General features: G+C 47.6%; 1 protein-coding gene across 1 annotated transcript in view; it reads right to left on the reverse strand.

Annotated features, from left to right (window-relative positions):
- Positions 1-20,322, reverse strand: part of nav2a (neuron navigator 2a) — a 1,224,858-nt gene that overhangs the window by 1,000,540 nt on the left and 203,996 nt on the right. The window lies entirely within an intron of this gene.

Consider the following 20,322-nt stretch of genomic DNA (forward strand, 5'->3'; position numbering starts at 1 on the left):
TCATACTTTATTTTATAATGTTCCTGTGAAATGCCAGGGGACATTTTATTATATTAAAGGTGCTATATAAATTTAAATTGTTGTTGCCTCATGAAACTGGGACTAATTTTACATCAGTTTGCCGGCCTGGCACATCCCTGCCTTTTCTATGATTTCCAGGCAAACTTTTGAAGATCCTCAATCATAATATTAACCATTTCTTCCACGGAGTAAATGAGGTGTGAACAGCAGACTCTTGGCCATCTAGGATCGGTTTGACTGTGATGTCTGACCTCCAGAGAAACCATTCCTCATGTCTGATGGAGTCTGAAAACTCATGCTGAAATAAGTCTGAAAATTTACACTGACATCACAGAAGGAATTGAACTCGGGAGAGCAAACTGTCTTCTGACAAAGACAAAAGAGAAATTTCAAAATAAATACAGCTACCCAAAACTAATGTTGAATTCACCTTATTTCAACCAATGTCATATTCGAAAAAATGACATAACATGGAAATTGCTGCTTGAGGCATGGGCCCATTACAATGAAAACCCATTTTGTGACATTGCTCTTTAATATTTGAACATCAGCTGGATTTTCAACCACACGAAACATTGTTTGTAAATAAGAGCAGACCTATTATCCCAATTACAGAGCCTACAAATGAAGCAACTAATTAGTCAGCTGCTACATAACCATTCTCTATGGTTGACAGCTATTCTTGTATTTAAAATGCAAATACTATGTCGAACATGCCTGAAAATAAATCCTGATTATTTCAATTAAATAGCTCCACAACACTCATGTTAATTCCTGGGAGTTTATATCCCTGAGTTCTAGCACACAAACAAGTCCAAATTTTCCTTTTCCAGCAAGTTAACTCAGTGACTATTTGAGCAGGGAAGAGCTGAGGGCTTTATCCTTGCTCTCAGATTGGCGATGCACAATGGGACTCAATATCCCAAGCGGAGCAGCGGAAAACTCAGGAAGCGTTCCTCCTACTGGTTGTGACCCAGAAACCAGTACTACAAGTGCACCTGTGCAGCTGTCAGGTGAGGGCAGGATCAGGTCCACTTGTGACCAAATATCCAACAAAAAAGACCGGTGCCATACTTAGCTTCAAGGTTTAAGTGACAAACGTTTCACAATTCCCCAGGAAGCTGAGCTCCCAGCTACGCCATCGGGAAAATTGGCAGGGGGGGTGGGGGGGGGGGGGGGATCATTCTTTGAAAAATTAAATCTGTTTGTTCCTTCAGAAGAATCCTCTTCACAAATGATATTAAACACAATTTAACAGATCAGTAGGACATACTAGAGTTTTTAAAAATTGAGACATTCAACTTTCTGTATATTAAAAAAGCCAGCTGAAATATGTGATGACTGAAAATATCTTTCCTTCCCCAAATTATAATAACAATAATCTTTATTAGTGGCTTACATTAATACTGCAGCGAAGTTATTGTGAAAAGCCTCTAGTCGCCACTCTCTGGCTCCTGTTTGGGTACACTGAGGGAGAATTCAGAATGTCCGAATTATCTAACAGCACGTGTTTCTTGAATTGTGGGAGGAAAACGGAGCACGCGGAGAAAACCCACACAGACACGGGGAGAACGTGCAGACTCCGCACATATAGTGCAATCGAACCTGGGTCCCTGCCGCTGGGAAGCAACAGTGCTAACCGCTGTGCTACCATGCTGCCCTATTATTAAATGCACTTTCATAATTCTAATCTGGTATCAATATTTATGTTCTTCGCCAATCAAAAAATATGAATTGTAAAAATTCACATATTTCAAGTATTTCAAATGACACCGACCCACTATGATAAAATGATCAATGGAACAATCTCCTGTCGCTCCTCATTAGAGCATTCACAGCTACAACGCTCTTGGTTCAAAGGCCCATGCGTCCTGGTTCCAGAGGGTTGATTTTATTTTTGTCCAAATCAACGTGCTTGCATCTCTGACTTATGATATGTATTCAATTACACCTCTTATGGGTAAGGCACGCTACGGCGCCAAGAAAGGCTTCACTATTCAACGGCACTTTGCCATTTTTTTGGCCTTGGCGAGGAACGCCCTGTGAAGGCCACACTTTAGCCATTTTGTGCACTGGCGAACTACTCACCGATCGGGGCGCCATTTTTAAAGGCAGCCCCGATCTTCCAAACCCCCTCAGCGCCCCCACCGCGGCCTCAGGCCCCTCCAGTTCACCCAATATATCTCTTTCGGGCTCCTCGAACCCCCAAATCCCACCTCTTATGGGTAAGGCACGCCCAGGCCTGACCCCTGGCACAGGCAACCTTGTACCTGGGCACCTTGACACTACCAGCCTGGCATCATGGCAGTTCCTATTCCAGCCTGGCAGGGCCAGGGTGGCTGTGCCAGGGTGCCGGGTGGCGCTGCAAGGGAGCCAGGCTGGCAGTGCCAAGGTGCCCAGGTGCCAGAAGGAGTGCCAGGGTGCCACCCTACCCTGTCCCCGACCATCCGGGGTCTCTAATGGCTTGGGAGACTCCCCAGGTGACATTATGACTTTTTTTTAATCGCTTAATGTCACAAGTAGGCTTCAATGGAGTTACTGTTAAAAGCCCCTAGTCGCCACATTCCGGCACCTGTTCGGGGAGGCTGGAACGGGAATTGAACCCGCGCTGCTGCCTTGTTATGCATTACAAGCCAGCTATTTAGCCCACTGTGTTAAACCAGCCCCTTGCACCTGGGTACCTTGTCTGGTACCCAGACTGGTCCAGTTTTGGCGAAGTCTCCCAGGTGTGGCCAGTGAATCCCAGGACAAGGCGGAATCCAGTGAATACATATTTAAATGAGCCTATTGGCCTCATTTAAATATGCTGGGTGAGATCCAGATCCCGATGTCTCGCAAGGTTCGGTTGAATCTCGGGAGACGTCTCAAGTATCATGAATCATGTGAAAGGCCTCTCACGAGATTCAACGGTCTTGTCGCGACACCATGTTGGGCGTGACGAGGCCGTTAAATCATGCCACATAGAACATAGAACATACAATGCAGAAGGAGGCAATTTGGCCCATCGAGTCTGAACCGACTCACATTAAGCCCTCACTTCCACCCTATCCCCGTAACCCAATAACCCCTCCTAACCTTCATGGACACTAAGGGTAATTTAGCATGGCCAATCCACCTAACCTGCACGTCTTTGGTTTGTGGGAGGAAACCGGAGCACCCGGAGGAAACCCACGCAGACACGGGGAGAACGTGCAGACTCCGCGCAGACAGTGACCCAGCAGAGAATCGAACCTTGGACCCTGGCGCTGTGAAGCCACAGTGCTATCCACTTGTGCTACCTTGCTTTAAAATTACTATGGAGCAGAAGAAACTGCTTGGACCAGATGGCTGTTTCAGTTCGGGATCGGGGAGAAAGGGGTTCTTCTGATTCACAAGAAGATTTGAAAATCTGCTAATGGAGGGAGGGGACACATTTGAACAAAATGTTTGTTGACAGAGGAGATTAATGTTAATATTAACACAAGGAATCTTCGACTTTACTACGTTGAAGTTATAATGAATGGCACTTACAACGTTTATAAATTGACACCCTATTTTGATGTTACAATGCCAGTTACAACTTTATGCCGCCAGAGAACTGTTGGTCTTTATTAATTGTTATGTCCCTTTATTCCACAACCGCAGGAAGGGCAGATTACGTGGAGGAAAGGTGGCCAGGAGACAGAGAGACTGGCCTGCCGATCGGTGGGCCCCAATCACGGGTCAGGCCACATCGGAGGGCCCCCCCGGGGTTGGACCCGCCCTCCACAGGCTGCCACCCGACCCTTCAACGCTGAGTTCCCGCCGGCTGAGAGCAGGACGGCGCCGGTGGGACTCTGCGTTTCCATGACAGCCGCTCAGCCCATCCCAGGCCGATAATTGGCGGGTCAGCCGTGTAGAGTGGCCCGCAGCTCGCGACCGGCGGCGCACTAACCATGCCGGCGCCATTGGCACCGATTCACCGCTCTGCGGAGAATTGCGTGCCGGCGTCGGGGCGGCGTGGCGCAATTCGCAACGGTCGCGGGGATTCTCCGGCCGGGCCCTGGGCTGAGAGAATCCCGCCCCAGGTTCTGATATTGTAGATCAAGTTCCTTAAAACAAATACCCTTCCAGCATGGCAATGCTTAATTTTCCTTTCATCTCTATTATATTTTGGCCATCACTTGGCTCCCTCAGACCTCTGTTCCAAGGTCCTATAGTTTCTGATCTATCTAAATGAGCTGGGCACAGAAAAACAATGTAAGGTGGTCAAATTTCCTTCAGCACAGAGAGGGAACCTTTGCTATTTTGATAGCGTCAGGAATCTGGGTTCAATTCCGGCCTTGGGTAATTGTGTGGAGTTTGCATCTTCACCCTGTGTCTGCTTGGGTTTCTTCCGGGTGCTCCGATTTCCTCCCACAGTCCAAATATATGCAGGTTAGGTAGACTGGTCATGCTAAATCGTCTGTCAGTGTCTAAAGATATGCAGGTTAGGTCGGGTTAGGGGATAGTAAGGGGGAGTGGGACTAGGTAAAGTGCTCTTTCAGAGGGTCGGTGCAGACCCGATGGGCCAAATGGCTTTCTTCTACACTGGAGGAATTCTATGGCATAAACGTTTGATTACGGTCTTAAGAGGTTAGGGCAGCACGGCAGCATAGTGGTTAGCACTATGGCTTCACAGCACAAAGGTCTCAGGTTCGATTCCTGGCTTGGGCCACTGTCTGTGTGGAGTCTGCACGTTCTCCCTGTGTCTGCGTGGGTTTCTTCCGGGTGTTCCGGTTTCCTCCCACATAGTTTCGAAAGACGTGCTTGTTAGGTAAATTGGACATTCTGAATTCTCTCTGTGTACCTGAACAAGCGCGGAGTGTGGTAACTAGGGGATTTTCACAGTAACTTCACTGCAGTATTAATGTAAGCCTGCTTGTGACAATAATAAAGATGAGTTATTATTATTAGGTTACAACTCCAAGAAGCCAGATGCAGATTTGGGGGAGACTCTTTCTGGATACAGGGACTAGGATATAAAACAAATAGCTTTCCTCAGAGCTTTCTTCTGATCTCTTTCAGTTGATTTTCCCTGGGTTTTTTTCTACTGGTTTCTGAGGAGGCATCTTAATTCTCTCTGATCAGAAGCAACCTTCGAAGACTCAATGACACATGCAGTCAGTACCTCAAGGTATTATGAAACTGACATATTTTCTTTAAAAAATCTTCAATCAGAACAAGACTAATACAAGCCCTCCATTTCATCACTGGATCAGTGAACTGGATATGTACTGGTGAAGTTGGTCTTTAGACAGATCTGTCACCACCGCCAATCTCTGTTACAGCTATTCAGTTTCTCCATTTTGCATCAGACAAATTAAAAGTGGGTTTTGTTTTGCAAATCTTTTTTTCAAAAAAAGCAGAAATTGAAGGTACGATTTTGTCACATGGAAGATGAAGATACTTTACCCAGAGGCTAATGAAAATAGCAGAATATTTCCACTCTACTGGACTGAGAACAGATAAATCCTGAGCTGAATTTTGATCTGGGTGTGTCAGTGCGTTTTGGTGCACCAATGGACACTCTTTGAGTGGGATTTTCTGACTCCCTCCCACTGGCAGGATCTTCCGGTCCCAACAAAGGTGACTTCAGGTGGCAGGTTCCCCAGCAGCGGGGCATGCGAGCCGTACAAAACGCCACTGGCCTCGGAAGACCCCGCTGGCAACCAACGGTGAGCTGTCTCCGGCCACCGGAAATCATGCTGCGAGGGGAGGGCGCTGGAAAATCTCGGCCTTAGTTTTTTTGGGGAGGAAATCCCATTTTCCTCCCCATTCATAAACAAGCCGTCCAGCCGACTGAGCTTTCCTCTGCATTGACAACCCTGTGCCGTTTCCTTTTACCTTTATGAGGCTCAGGAATTCCGCACACCTGTCCCTGCCTCATTTTAAATGGAGGACAAACATTGTACTTCCTCCTGTACACCTGGTAAGGTGGGTTATGGAAGCCAATGAAAAGCAGGCCAACGTTGGAGAATTCAGTTAGAAAATGGAAAGCCTGTTGAGGGGTGGGATTCTCCTCTACCCGGCGGGGCGGGGATGGGTCCTGGCGGGATGGAGTGGCATGAACCACTCCGGCGTCAGGCCACCCCAAAGGTGCAGATTTCTCCGCACCTTTAGGGGCCAAGCCCTCACTTTGAGGGGCTAGCCCTGCGCTGGAGTGGTTGGCATGCCGCCAGCCGGCGGGTAAGGCCTTTGGCGCCATGCCAGTTGGGGCTGAAAAAACGGGGCCAAAAGGACTTCACTGGTCGGTGGAAGTCCACGCATGCGCGGGAGCGCAGCGGCTGCTGACATCATCCCCGCGCATGCGCAGGGGGGTGTCTCTTACGCGTCGGCCATCGCGTAGGCTGTGGCTGGGGCGGAAGGACGCGGGCCAGGCCACCGTGGCGGGACCCGCCGGGGCCAGATTGCCCCCCCAGGACCCCGGAGCCCGCCAGCGCCGCCAGTCCCGCTGAAAAGGTAGGTGGTTTGATTCACGTCGGCGGGACTGGCATGACAGCAGCGGGACTTCGGCCCGTCGCGGGCCGGAGAATCGCCGGGGGTGGGCCCGCCGACCGGCGGGGCGCGATTCCCGCTCCTGCTGAATCTTCAGTGCCGGAGAATTTGGCGGCCGGCGGGGGCGGGATTCACGCCACCCCCCGGCGATTCTCCGACCTGCCGGGGGGTCGGAGAATCCCACCCGAGGTGTCTGGAACATACTGAAAGGTAAGTGTAAAATGTTTTTGCACCTTCAAATATTGTTAGCAGGAACTGTGTTGTGATGTAGAATTGTTTTTAATACAGTGATTCATTATAGGGATGATTCCTTTTAAAGCAAGCTGACCCTTACATTGGCCAGCCTTGAATATTCTTTCACATACATTACAGAGCTTTTCCAATAGAGAAAGCACCATAGTGTAGTGGAAAATATTGCAAAAAGGTCAAACTGTCATCTTTTCTACTGTAATTTAAATGGCGTTGGCTGTTTTAAAGCCAGTTTTGACACTTGCAAAAAATCTAGATGTGAAAAAAAATCTAACCACTTGCTCCATTACATTGATAGTCAGGCACTTTGCTGTGAAATTGAAATGAGCATTGTCTGTTCTTCCCTCCCAGAGAGTTGTCTATTGTTTGTACAGCTGTAGCCATTCCAAATGTTTGGCTGAGTTTCAGGTTCATCATCATAGAATTTACAGTACAGAAGGAGGCCATTTGGCCCATCGGGTCTGCACCGGCTCTTGGAAAGAGCACCCTACCCAAGCCCACACCCCCACCCTATCCCCATAACCCAGTAACCCCACCCAACACTAAGGGCAATTTTGGACACTAAGGGCAATTTAGCATGGCCAATCCACCTAACCTGCTCATCTTTGGACTGTGGGAGGATACCGGAGCACCCGGAGGAAACCCACGCACACACGGGGATGAACGTTCTAGTGGGTTTCAGCAGAGTAGATGTTACATTAACATTAATCTGAGAATGAATGACTATTTCAAGAAGTTGCATCAACACATTGCCCTTTTGATGTGGTTTCTGGTTTATTGATGCAAGTTAACCGGATTACAAGTGTTACAAGGGTTTTTTTCCATATGGAAGAATGCATTTTCTCATGATATGGAGGATGACGAGAGGTTTGATTTTTCCCCCCCAAGGAATGAAAAGTATTCTCCACTGATATTGCATGGAATCTAAAGACTGTACATTGTGTACACTGGGTGAATGGTAATGGGGGATACATGAGCAGAGCATGAGGTGGCATGGGTGTTTTGAGGAGGCATCAGAGATACATGTGGGCATCAAGGTGGCATGGAGTGTCATGGGAATGGTTGGTGGGAGGGTGCTGAAATGAGGGAAGTGAGAGGTGCGGATAAGGGATCCTTTAAACACTGTTGGGAATTGGAATACTTTGTTGGAGAATTACGAAGAGCCTAGTAACCAGCCCAGCTCGGCACACCCACACTCCTCACCAGAGCATACAAGGCCAGAAAATGGGATTAGAATAGACAGATATTTTATGAACGGCACAGACATGATTGGCCAATGAGCCTCATTTTGTGCTGTAAAACTGTATAACAATGATGATGACGGGAGATACCTCATGGAGATTCTTGAATGGTTTGGGTTCAGAGTGGGATTCACTTCTATGGCAAGCATACCGACAAACGGCATCAGCTCCAAATACTTTCGGTTTCTCAGGGGAACGAGGTAGGAGTGCCCGCTATCCCCATTCCTGTTCGCAGTGGCAATTGAGCCATTGGCCTTCGCCCTTAGATCGGCAGATTAGTGGACAGGCATCCGAAGAGGGGGCAGAGAATATAGAGTTTTACTCTACGCTACGGATTACCTGCTCCTCTACGTGTCGGACCCCCTAGCCAGCATGTTAAGTAATGGGTTAAGAGACATTGCAATTAGTTGTCTCATTTATGATAAGTATCAATAATTGACACTGATATGTAAAGGGGCTTCAGGTGGCCTTTGTGTGATGTGATGATCGAGTTTTGTGCAGAGTCTGTTAAAGTGAAATAAAGGTGTTTGTGGAAAATGAGCAGAACCTTTGACTCTTTATACAACAGCAGCTAAACGTCTAAGAAATGGTAGCAGAGGATGGTTGCTGTGCAAATGTGAAGGGTTGAAAGGTACAACTTTTCCAGACCAAACCAAGGTGTGAGCGAGAAGAAAAAAAAAGGATATATGGCTGAACCTAGGGTAAAGATGGCCAGATATGACTATCCCCCCTTATTTTCTGAAAGGGGATCGTATGACCAATGGAGAAGTGCAGTAGTTATGTGGACTAAGGTAACTGCTTTGGGAAAGAGAAAACAAAGTATGGCATTGGCTCTTTCTCTACCTTATGACAGTAAAATCCGAAGCAAAGTGTTTTCTGAGCTGGAATTGGAAGAGTTAGACTCAGAAGAAGGTCTGGAGACTCTATTACATTATATGGATAAGATTTATAAAAAGGATGACTTGTTAAGTGCGTATGAAGCATGGTTGGATTTTGATAGGTTCTGGAAAATAGAGGATTTCTCCATTGAAGACTATATAATGGAATTTAGCAGGCTATATAAAAGGCTGCAGAAACACAACCTGGAATTTCCACAGTCTGTGTTGGCCTTTAAATTACTTGACTGTGCTGGAGTGAGCAACATGGATAGGTTCCTGGTTTTGACAGGAGTTCAGTTTGCGGATAAGGATATCTTATTCGATCAGATGACAGAAGCTTTAAAAAAGATTCTGGGGAAACATTCGATTCTGATGGCTCTGATGACCCAAATAGGTCAGTCTGCAATAAAGCAGAATATGGAAGCTACACTACTAACAGGATGGCAAAATTGTACAGCTACAAACAGGTTCCAAGACTATAAAAGGAGATCGGGACCTGCAAATTATGAAGACAGAAACCCAGTTAGAACCTACAATAGGAAGATGAACCCCAGAAAGGGCAGCACGGTAGCCTTGCGGATAGCACAATTGCTTCACAGCTCCAGGGTCCCAGGTTCGATTCCGGCTTGGGTCACTGTCTGTGCGGAGTCTGCACATCCTCCCCGTGTGTGCTCCGGTTTCCTCCCACAGTCCAAAGATGTGCAGGTTAGGTGGATTGGCCATGCTAAATTACCCTTAGTGTCCAAAATTGCCCTTAGTGTTGGGTGGGGTTACTGGGTTATGGTGTTGACCTTAAGTAGGGTGCTCTTTCCAAGAGCCGGTGCAAACTCGATGAGCCGAATGGCCTCCTTCTGCACTGTAAATTCTATGAAATCTATGAAAATGCACGGGCATGATAAATTGATGTTTTCGATGTGACTCTCAATACCATTATGCTTTCAACTGTCCAACACGTTATAATAGTATTTGAAGTGACACATGACACGGAAGAGTGAGAAGAGGAAAAGGATAGTGACCAGAAAGAAGGCATTGTCCTATTAACAAGCAGTTTTGCACCGGCAATGAGGGTGTTGGTTGCAGAATCCTTCAATTGTGCTGTATTGGACAGTGGCTGCACATCTACTGTGTGTGGAATTGACTGGGTAAAATGTTACCTGGACTCCTCGAATGTTGAAAATCGTAACAAGGTTAAGGAATTTGAAAGTTCCACAGGTTTCAGGTTTGGGGATGATAATACTCTGAAGTCGCTGAAAAGAGTGGTGATCCCTTGCAATATTGCCGGAGTGAATCATTTCATTAGCACGGATGTTGTATCAAGTGAGATAGATACCTTTGCTTCTGAGCAGACCGTCAATGAAGAAAGCACACATGAAACTGGATATGGAACAGGATAAGGCAACAGTTTTTGGAAAGACGGTGGACTTACAATTTTCACAGTCAGGACACTATTGTATTCCATTACTGACAAATAATATTTCAAGTATAGTTGTTCAGGATGTGTTAATGGCAGTTGACAATGGGACTTTAGCTGATAAAAAGCTTGTTGTATAAAAACTGCATAGGCAATTTGCACATCCGTCTCCTCGGAGGCTGAAAATTTTATTAAAGGATGCAGGGGTAAGGGATGAAGACTATATGAAACTGATAGAACAGGTTAGTGATGCTGTGAAGTTTGTAGGAAGTACAGAAGGACACCAGCACGACCGATAGTAACCCGACCTTTGGCCAGGGATTTTAACGACATTGTGGCCATGGACCTTAAGATCTGGGATAAAACCAATAATATATTTATTTTGCATTTTGTAGCTTTAGCAACCAGATTTACTCAATCAACGATTGTACGAAGTAAAGAAAAGAGAGTAATTCTGGATCAAATCATGGAAAAATGGATAGGGACAAGAATGGGCCCACTGGCAAAATTCCTTACGGACAATGGGGGAACAATGGTAAATGTTGCCCTCTTGTGTGGGAAACAAAGAAAATAAGGAGAGTGGTCAAAAGCACTTTGGCTGCTGAGACGTTAAGCCTTGTAGAGGCAGTGAATATGGCCTTTTATATATCTCAGATATTGACAGCAATTTTGGGATTAGGGGATTTGGGTAATATACCTATTGACTGTCACATTTGACAATAAATCCCTGTGGGAAAATGTGCACTCTACAAAAAGTATCAATGAAAAAAGGTAAAGGATAGACATCGCAAGTTTGAAGCAGACGTTGGACAGAGGGGAAATAGCAAAAATTAAATTGGTCGACAGTAGCTCTCAATTGTCAGACTGTTTTGCAAAAAGAGGGGCTAGTTCACAGACACTTTTGTATATTGTTAATGAAGGCTGTTTCTGTGACTGTTTTTTTTTTCTTCTGCCAAAATTGAAAGAAAAAGAAGGGGGGAAATTGCATGTGTGTTTTTGAGTTCCTCATTCATTCATCTGGGGAAGAAACAGTGCTCCGAAAGCTAGTGATTTGAAACAAACCTGTTGGACTGTAACCTGGTGTTGTAAGACTTCTTACTGTGCTCACTCCAGTCCAACGCCGGCATCTCCACATCATGAGGGGTCTGAACAGGGCAGGATTACAGAGACGGTTTCCACTGGTAGAACGGTCGAGAGCCAATGGTGACTGGAAGAAGAGCCAATGGTGAAATGAGGGAAACCTTTTTCACAGAGTGTGTTTAGGTTCCGGAATGCACTGCCTGATAATGTGTGGAGGAAGATTGAATCATAGCTTTCAAAAGGGAATTGGATAGTTATCTGAAGAGACAGGAATTGCAGGGCCAAGGGGAAAGTGTGAGTAAGTGGGAGGAGCTGAATTTCCCATGCAGAGTCAGCACAAATGGTCTCCTTTTCTGCCGTAATCATTTTCATTCACGCTCTGATTCTAGTTTATACTTGTACTGCAACTGGTTTATTTTCCTAAAATTTTAATGTGATATTTATTTTGATTGACATAGCTGCAAGAAAGGAACAGGAGTCTGCCTTATTACTGCATTTACTCAGCCAGGTGTCAAAGGGTTGCTTCATTTAAAACAACACTTGAGCTTGAACAGAGAGCATCAGAGTCTTATATTTTCTTCATTATGTCATGTCATTTTCTTCAATGAAGCAAACACGCATTTGCAATGAAGCAATTGTAAAAATAGATATCCTTTTTTCCTTCAAGTACATCATTTCTTTTAGATGCTGGCGATACCAACACTTTCTCGCACAACAGCAAAATTGATTATACTCATTAAAATCACAAACATTGCTACAGAGGATAAAGACTGCAATGCAATACTCCTCATTAAGCACTTCACGTTGGCTAATCCTATTACAGTGTAATGGGTTACACACAAGTCCAATAAAAGGACTCAATTTTTTTTTAACAGTATAAATACACAATAACAATGGCTATGTGCTGAGAAATATACAATTTAAACAATACAGAATTTCTTTCCAAATATTGTATCAGTAAATTATTGAGAGCAAAGGGGGGGTCAACGGTGAAAATGTTATGTTATGTTCCAGCAATGACCAGCAATGAATGAAACTACAGAACAATTCTAAACCAATCGATGTAAGAGTTAGATCGAATAACTGCAGAACATACGACAACACAACACAATGGAGCCAGACCTCAACATGTTTTACAATAAAATAAATGACACGTCGTCGTTAGCAAAAATGGGAGAAAATAAACCTGTATTTATATTGCATTTTATTACGTCACTCAAGATGTTCTAAAGTGCATTACATACAATTGCTTATTTACTTGACTCTGTACTTAAAAATGATTTTGTGCCTTGCTCCCACAGAACACCCAGATATGGATGCAAAAGCAAGGAAGTTACGATAATCCTCGATTCATTCTCAGCTGCAAAAATGTGCCAACTCTGGCCATCACACGTTAAGAAGGATGTGAAGACAGTGCAGAGGGTACGGAAAACATTTATACGGCGTTGGAATGCAAATTCCCGTCACAGCCTCCCCGAGCAGGCGCCGGAATGTGGCGACTAGGGGCTTTTCACAGTAACTTCATTGAAGCCTACTTGTGACAATAAGCGATTTTCATTTCATTATACAGTAAACGGCATTAGCATATCATTAACGGGCGTGACCCGGTCTTTTATGGGCCCCCCTGTGATGCTCCGCCTCTGCCAGGAGGAATTACCGACGGCGGGGTTCACCTGTGATATTTAAAATCGGGAAACAAATGACATGGCTGCCGAGGGAGAGAGAGAGGGGGAATCAAAAGTGTCCAACATCGCGATAATGTGCTGACAGTTGCGCCGCTGGCCAGGGGGCTTCTGCCAGGCCAGGGGAGTAGCAGGGAGCAGCCAGGAGGTGTGTCGTGGGGTCGGGGTGGACTGGCACGGACCACCATTACCGCAGCCTGCAAGGCAGCCATGCAGCTGTACACGCCGCTGACTGTCCACTGTGAACTTAGCGCCACTGGCCGTACGGGTGCCTTCACAGTCCACCCTCTACGTACCCTCTGGCCCCAGCTGATCCACCCAATGGCATGGGCGTGCTCCAGTGCAATCAGTGCCAATGTCTTTGCTGGGATGAGGGTGTGTGGGAGTCGAGTGCCTCTGTGCAGCTCCTGCTTGTCAGGCTCTCGAGTGCAAATCCCAGCCCGGCGAATCACACGCCAGTGTTCATTGGAATTGCACTACCTCCACATGGCGCCGGTGCTAGCCCATTAGGATGTCCTGAAGCGTTCCAGGACCGGCCCCGCGTTCAGGGCCATACAATTAAGTCCCAGCATCAACACTTAGGGCTGTATTCTTCCCCCCTACCCAGCTGCAAGATCGCCACGGGCGAGACGCGTACAATGGAAAAGTCCATTGACCTCGGGCGGGATTCTCCGGTCGCCGGGTGGACACGGCCGGTGAATCTCGCCCTTAGTTTCTGAAATGGAGAATACTGGCCTAGCAGGGATTCATTTCCCCTTCACCTGCTCAAAGCCATCAGGAGGCAAATGAGAAAGTCAAAAGTAGAAGCTTTCTCCAATTGCTGCACCATCAGGCATCATGCAGGCCCACGCACAGAGATCTTGTGGGTGCTTCGCCTCAGCTGTATTGTGCTGCTGCTGATCAGCATGTTGTGACCATCTTACCAGCTCTCTCCAAGACTGGCTACAGGAACGCAAGTCCCAGTTAAACTTCAGAGCTGTACCGCAGTCCCAGAACAACTGCGACTGTCACAGCTAGAAGCTAGCTTGATATTAAAGATTTTTTTTTCAATTTAGAGTACCCAACTATTTTTTCCAATTAAGGAGCAATTTAGCGAGGCCAATCCACTTACCCTGCACATCTTTGGGCTGTGGGGGCAAACCCCACGCAAACACGGGGAGAATGTGCAAACTCCACACAGACAGTGATCCAGAACCAGGATCGAACCTGGGACCTCGGCGCCGTGAGTCAGCAGTGCTAACCACTGCACCACCGTGCTGCCCTCAAATTTTTTTTTAATGCTCAAAGCGACTGAAGTTCCAGTGCTAAATGTCTGTATATTGCACGGATTAAAAGGAAGAAATAGAAAAATTTAAATTAGTAGTATTTGGAGTGCACTTGGAGATTTGGCTGACCATCATATTGTATCACAGGTCCTTTAACTACGAGAACAGAAATTTAGATTTGTACAGTTCGGTGGAAATAAATACTATACATTTCTAATGCATGCATAAGTATACATTTGTACGAAGACAGAAATTTACATATTCCACTAATAGCTCAGATGAGGACCACATTGGACTGGACACATGCGTCATGGGCCATGAAATCTTGAGATTCGATCTGGCAAGGTGTCAAATTCAGTTGGAGTGCTGGAACTGCAACTAGTTTCACCATCCTTGGCCAAAGGTGAGGAGGAAGAAAAAAAAAAGTGTGGCCTCGGTGGGGAGAAACTCCCGAGGCCCAAAAACCGACAAAGTGATGATGAATAGCAGGTTAATCTCGGGTTGCAACCGCTTTGAAACACCCTGCCAAACCCGCCCGAAGGCGGATTTAATTTTAAGTCCACTGAATTGCACCCATGGAATTTGTATTAATGCATCAGCCTGCGCGGGGAACACTGTGTCAAATATGTATGATTTGTGGTGCGAGTTATAGACATAGAGATAGACATAAAATTTGCAGTGCAGAAGGAGGCCATTTGGCCCATCTAGTCCGCACCGGAAAGACCAACCCACCTAAGCCCACAACTCCACCCTCTCCCCACAACCCAGTAACCCCATCTAACCTTTTTGGACACGAAGGGCAATTTATCACGGCCAATCCACCTAACCTGCACATCGTTGGACTGTGGGAGGAAACCAGAGCACCCGGAGGAAACCCACGCACACACGGGGAGGATGTGCAGACTCCGCACAGACAGTGACCCAAGCCGGAATCGAACCTGGGACCCTGGAGCTGTGAAGCAATTGTGCTATCCACAATGCTACCGTGCTGCCCTAAACAACGTACATGAAACTATAAACATAGCGCAAAAGCCGTCTCCCTCCCTTACAGGTCCCACCTTTATTAACACCCTACTCTAAGCTAAACTAACCCCCCCCCCCTTCTGCTGACGATTACACCTCTGGGCAAACCCTAACAGGGACCCTCTCAAGGCGAACTTGATTTTCTCCAAACAGAGAAAGCTAGCCTGATAGCCAGGTCTCCAACTTAGAGCACGTTGAGTCCCTCCAAGCTAATAGCATCCGGGCTACCAGGGAAGCAAAGGCCAGAACGTCTGCCTCTTTCTCCTCCTGGATTCCTGGGTTTTCCGACACCCCGAAAATTGCCACATCTTGACTTAGCGCCACTCTTGTTTTTAACACCATGGACATGACATCTGCAAACCCCTGCCAAAATCCCCTAAGCTTCGGACAGGTCCAGAACATGTGGATATGGTTCGCCGGTCTTCCCGCACATTTTGCACACCTGTCTTCCACCCCAAAGAATCTGCTCATCCGGGCCACTGTCATGTGAGCCCGGTGAACGACCTTGAATTGTATCAGGCTGAGCCTGGCACATGTTGCGGACGCATTGACTCTACTCAACGTATTTGCCCATAGACCATCCTCTATCTCTCCTCCCATCTCCTCCTCCCACTTGCACTTCAGCCCCTCGGTCTGAGTCTCCTCTGACCCCATAAGTTCCTTGTAAATGTCAGAGATGCTCCCTTCTCCTACCCTCCCTCTGGAAACTACCCTGTCCTGAATCCCCCTTCGTGGTAGGAGGGGGAAGGTTGACACCTGTTTACGTAGGAAGTCCCGCACCTGCAGACACCTGAATTTGTTTCCCCTCGCCAACCCAAACTTCTCCTCGGAAAGCTCCCCTCTATAAATATATCCTCTCAATCCCTAATCTCCGCCATATCCGGAACCCCCCATCCATACTTCCTGGGTCAAACCGGTGATTATTACAGATTGGGGACCAGACCGGTGCTCCCTCTGCTCCCACATGTCTCCTCCATTGCCCCCAGACTCTCAGGGCCGCCACCACCACGGGGCTGGTTGAGTACCATGCCGGCGGGAACGGCAGAGGCGTAGTTACCAATGCCCCCAAACTGGTGCCCTTGCATGAAGCCGCCTCCATACGCTCGCATGCCGACCCCTCCCCCACCACCCACTTCATGATCATGGCTATATTCGCCGCCCCAATAGTTACTAAAATTTGGCAGCGTCAGCCTGCCCTCTCCCCGACTCCGCTCAAGCATTAACTTCCTTACCTACGGGGTCTTGCCCGCCCAAACAAAGCCAGAGATCACTTTGTTGACCCGTTTAAAAAAGGACCACGGAATAAAGATGGGGAGACATTGAAACACGATCAGGAATCTCGGGAGGGCCGTCATCTTCACCGTCTGCACCCTCCCAGCTAATGACAGCGCGCCCTATCTCCGAAAATCATCCTTCATTTGGTCTACTAACCAGGCCAGATTTAATTTATGCAGCAGGTCTCATTCACGCGCCCCTTGAATGCCTAGGTACAGAAAGCACCCCCCTACTAATCTAAATGGCTCCCCCAATCGCCTCTCCTGTCCCCTCGCCTGGACAACATACATCTCACTTTTCCCCATATTTAGCTTACCCGAAAACCAGCCAAATTCTCCTAAAATCGTTATGATTTCTTTCATCCCCTCTAATGGGTCCGATACATACAGAAGCAGGTTGTTTGCATAGAGCGAGACTCTGTGCTCCACCACCCCCCAACCCCACCGCCGACCAGCCCCTTGACGCTCTCAGAGCAATTGCCAACGGCTCAATAGCTAGCGCGAACAACAGTGGGGAGAGGGGGCAACCCTGTCTCGTCCCCCAGTGCAGTCTAAAATAGTCCGATGTTGTCCTATTCATCCGTACACTTGCCACAGGAGCCTGATACAGCAACCTGACCCAGTCAATAAAGCCCTGTCCAAATCCGAACCGTCCCAGTACCTCCCACAGATAATCCCATCCTACCCGATCAAAAGCCTTTTCTGCATCCATTGTGATCACTACTTCCACCTCCCTACCTTCCGGGGGCATCATAATCACGTTGAACAACCTTCTTACATTGGCCACGAACTGCCTACCCTTAACAAACCCCGTCTGGTCCTCCCCAATAACGTCCGGAACACAATCCTCAATTCTGGAGGACAAACTTTTGGCCAGTAGTTTGGCGTTCACATTCAACAGGGAAGGCTAATTATAACAATATTAGGCAGGAACTGAAGAATCTCAATTGGGGCCGGATGTTTGAAGGTAAATCAACATCTGTCATGTGGGAGGCTTTCAAATGTCAGTTGATAGGAATTCAGGACCAGCATGTCCCTGTGAGGAAGAAGGATAAGTATGGCGAGTTTTGGGAACGTTGGATGACAAGAAATATTGTGAGCCTAGTGCAAAAGAAAAAGGAAGTTTTTGAAAGGGCTAGAAGGCTGGGAATAGACAAATCCCGTGAGGAATATAAGGAAAGTAGGAAGGAAGGAGTCAGGATGGCTAAAAGGGGTCACAAAAACTCATTGGCAAACAGGATTAAGGAAAACCCCAAGGCTTTTTATACGTATATAAAGAGCATCAGGGTAGCCAGTAAAAGGACTGGCCCACTCAAGAACAGAGGAGGGAATCTATGCATGGAGCCAGAGGGAATGGGTGAGGTACTAAATTAGTACTTTGCATCTGTATTCACCAAAGAGAAGGACTTGATGGATGATGAGTCTGAAGACGGGTGTGTAGATAGTCTGGGTCACATTGAGATCAAAGAGGAGAAGGTGCTGTGCCTCTTGAAAAACATTAAGGTAGGACTTCCGGTGACGGCGGGCGGGAGGCGGCCGCACAATGGAGGGCTCCCGTTCGGGAACGGCATTTTCGGGGCTTTAAGCCCGGTCCCAGGGTCCACGGAGGCGGCAGAAGCAGGGAGAAGGCACGGAGGAGGCACAGTGAAGACACAGGAGGGGGAAAAAAATAAAGAAAAATGTCGAGGGTGAGCAAAAAAACGGCCAAGAAAAAAACAGCTGAAGGTCCGTCGGGGAGTGGAAAGGTCACCGCGGGGTCACCAAGGAAAATGGAGGCTGGAGCACCAGGGAAGGCCGCACTGCTTACGGCTGAAGAAATAACTAAGGTGCTGGCTGCGGAATTTGAAAAGCAGTTGGCGCAGATTGCGAAATGCATGGAGACGGTGAGGAAGGAGGTGAGGGAGGTTTTGAGTGTGCTGGTGGAGGAGGCGGTTTCCCCGGTGAGGACGGAGGTGGCGAGCGCAGTGGCGGAGGTGCGAGAGCAAGGGGAGGCGCTGATGGAAGTGGAGGAGACGTTATTGCAGCACGGTGATCAACTTGCCTCGATGGGGAAAGAGATGCGGAAGGTGATGGACACTAACAAGGATCTGCGAGGAAAAATGAAAGACCTGGAAAATAGATCCAGACGACAGAATTTGAGGATTGTGGGGCTGCCCGAAGGAGTTGAAGGACCGAAGCTGACTGAGTATTTTGCCGCGATGCTGGCAAAACTATTGGGGGAGGGGGAGGATCCCTCCCGATATGAACTGGATCGGGCTCATCGGTCGTGGAGGCCTGTACCAAAGGCGCATGAGCCGCCAAGGGCAGTGACTCTGTGCTTCCGTAGGTACAGTGTGAAGGAGAAGGTCCTGAGCTGGGCCAAGCAGAAGCGGGTGGTGCAGTGGGCTGGAGCTGGTATACGTGTATACCAGGACTTTACGGTGGAGCTGGGAAGGAGGCGGGCTGCCTTCAACCGGGTGAAGAGGGCACTGTACATTAGCAAGGTGCGGTGCGGCATTGTATATCCAGCGAAGCTGAGGGTGACTTACAAGCTCAGGGACTTTTATTTTGGAACGGCGGAAGCAGCGGAGGAGTTTGCGAAAGCAGAAGGACTGTGGCAGAACTGACAAATTGAGGAATGGCCATGTGCCGATGTAACCTCATGACTGTATTTTCTTCTTTTTTGTATCACTGCGCGCGGGTGTAGAGACTAAAGGAGCCAATGTGGTATATATTTGGACAAGGGAAGGGACGGGACTTTCACTCGAAATGAGAGTTCTTTGGGGTGTAGGTGGATATGCGGGGTTTGTGTGCTAAAAGGGGATCTTTGGGCTTTCCTAGGGCCGGGCAAGTGGGAAAGGGACCCGGGCGGGGGCCTCCACGCTGGCCGGTTTAAGTCGGCCAGTGAACGGGAGTGAGGTGGGGGGAGGGGCTGCGGCCATCGGAGCCTGGCAGAACAGGGTCCGAGTGGTCTAGCCGGGGTGGAAAGTTGGGGGGAAGGAACCGAGGTTGGGAGGAGGAGTTTTACAAGAGGCAGTGAACGGGAGGAGCTGGAGACCTGATGAGGGGAGGGGGGGGGGGGGGAGGAGGAGAGCTGGGGGTGGGAGGGGGGGGGAGAGAGAGCCGTGTAAGATTAAGGGTGGCTACGGGTAATCCCTGATTCCTTTTTGTCATTTGGTTATGTAAACATACGGGTTGAGGTTTGGGGGTTGGTGGGTAGATGGGATCGTTGTTATTATGGGGACTGACATATCTTGCTGATTATTGTTTATTGTTGATGGATGTAAATGTGGGAGAAAATGTGAAAAAGGAGGAGAATTTTTTTTTTAATTTTAAAAAGAAAAACATTAAGGTAGATAAGTTCCTAACCCAGAGTACTGAGGGGGGCAAGGGAGGACATTTCTGGGGCCTTGACAGAAATCTTTGCATCCTCAGTGACTACAGATGGGGTCCCAAAGGCCAGGAAAATAGCCAATATTATTCCTTTGTTTAAGAAGAGTTACAAGGATAATCTAGGGAATTACAGGCCGGTGAGGCCTCACATTGATGGTAGGGAAAATATTAGTGACGATTGTTCGGGACAGGATTTACTCCCATTTTGAACCAAGTAGCATTTTAGCGAGAGGCAGCATGGTTTTGTGAAGGGGAGGTCATGTCTCACTAAACTGATCGTGTTTTTTGTGGAAATTACGAATATGATTGATGAAGGTAGGGCAGTGGATGT

The sequence above is a fragment of the Scyliorhinus torazame genome, chromosome 10 (genome assembly GCF_047496885.1).
Source record: "Scyliorhinus torazame isolate Kashiwa2021f chromosome 10, sScyTor2.1, whole genome shotgun sequence".
Lineage (NCBI taxonomy): Eukaryota > Metazoa > Chordata > Chondrichthyes > Carcharhiniformes > Scyliorhinidae > Scyliorhinus > Scyliorhinus torazame.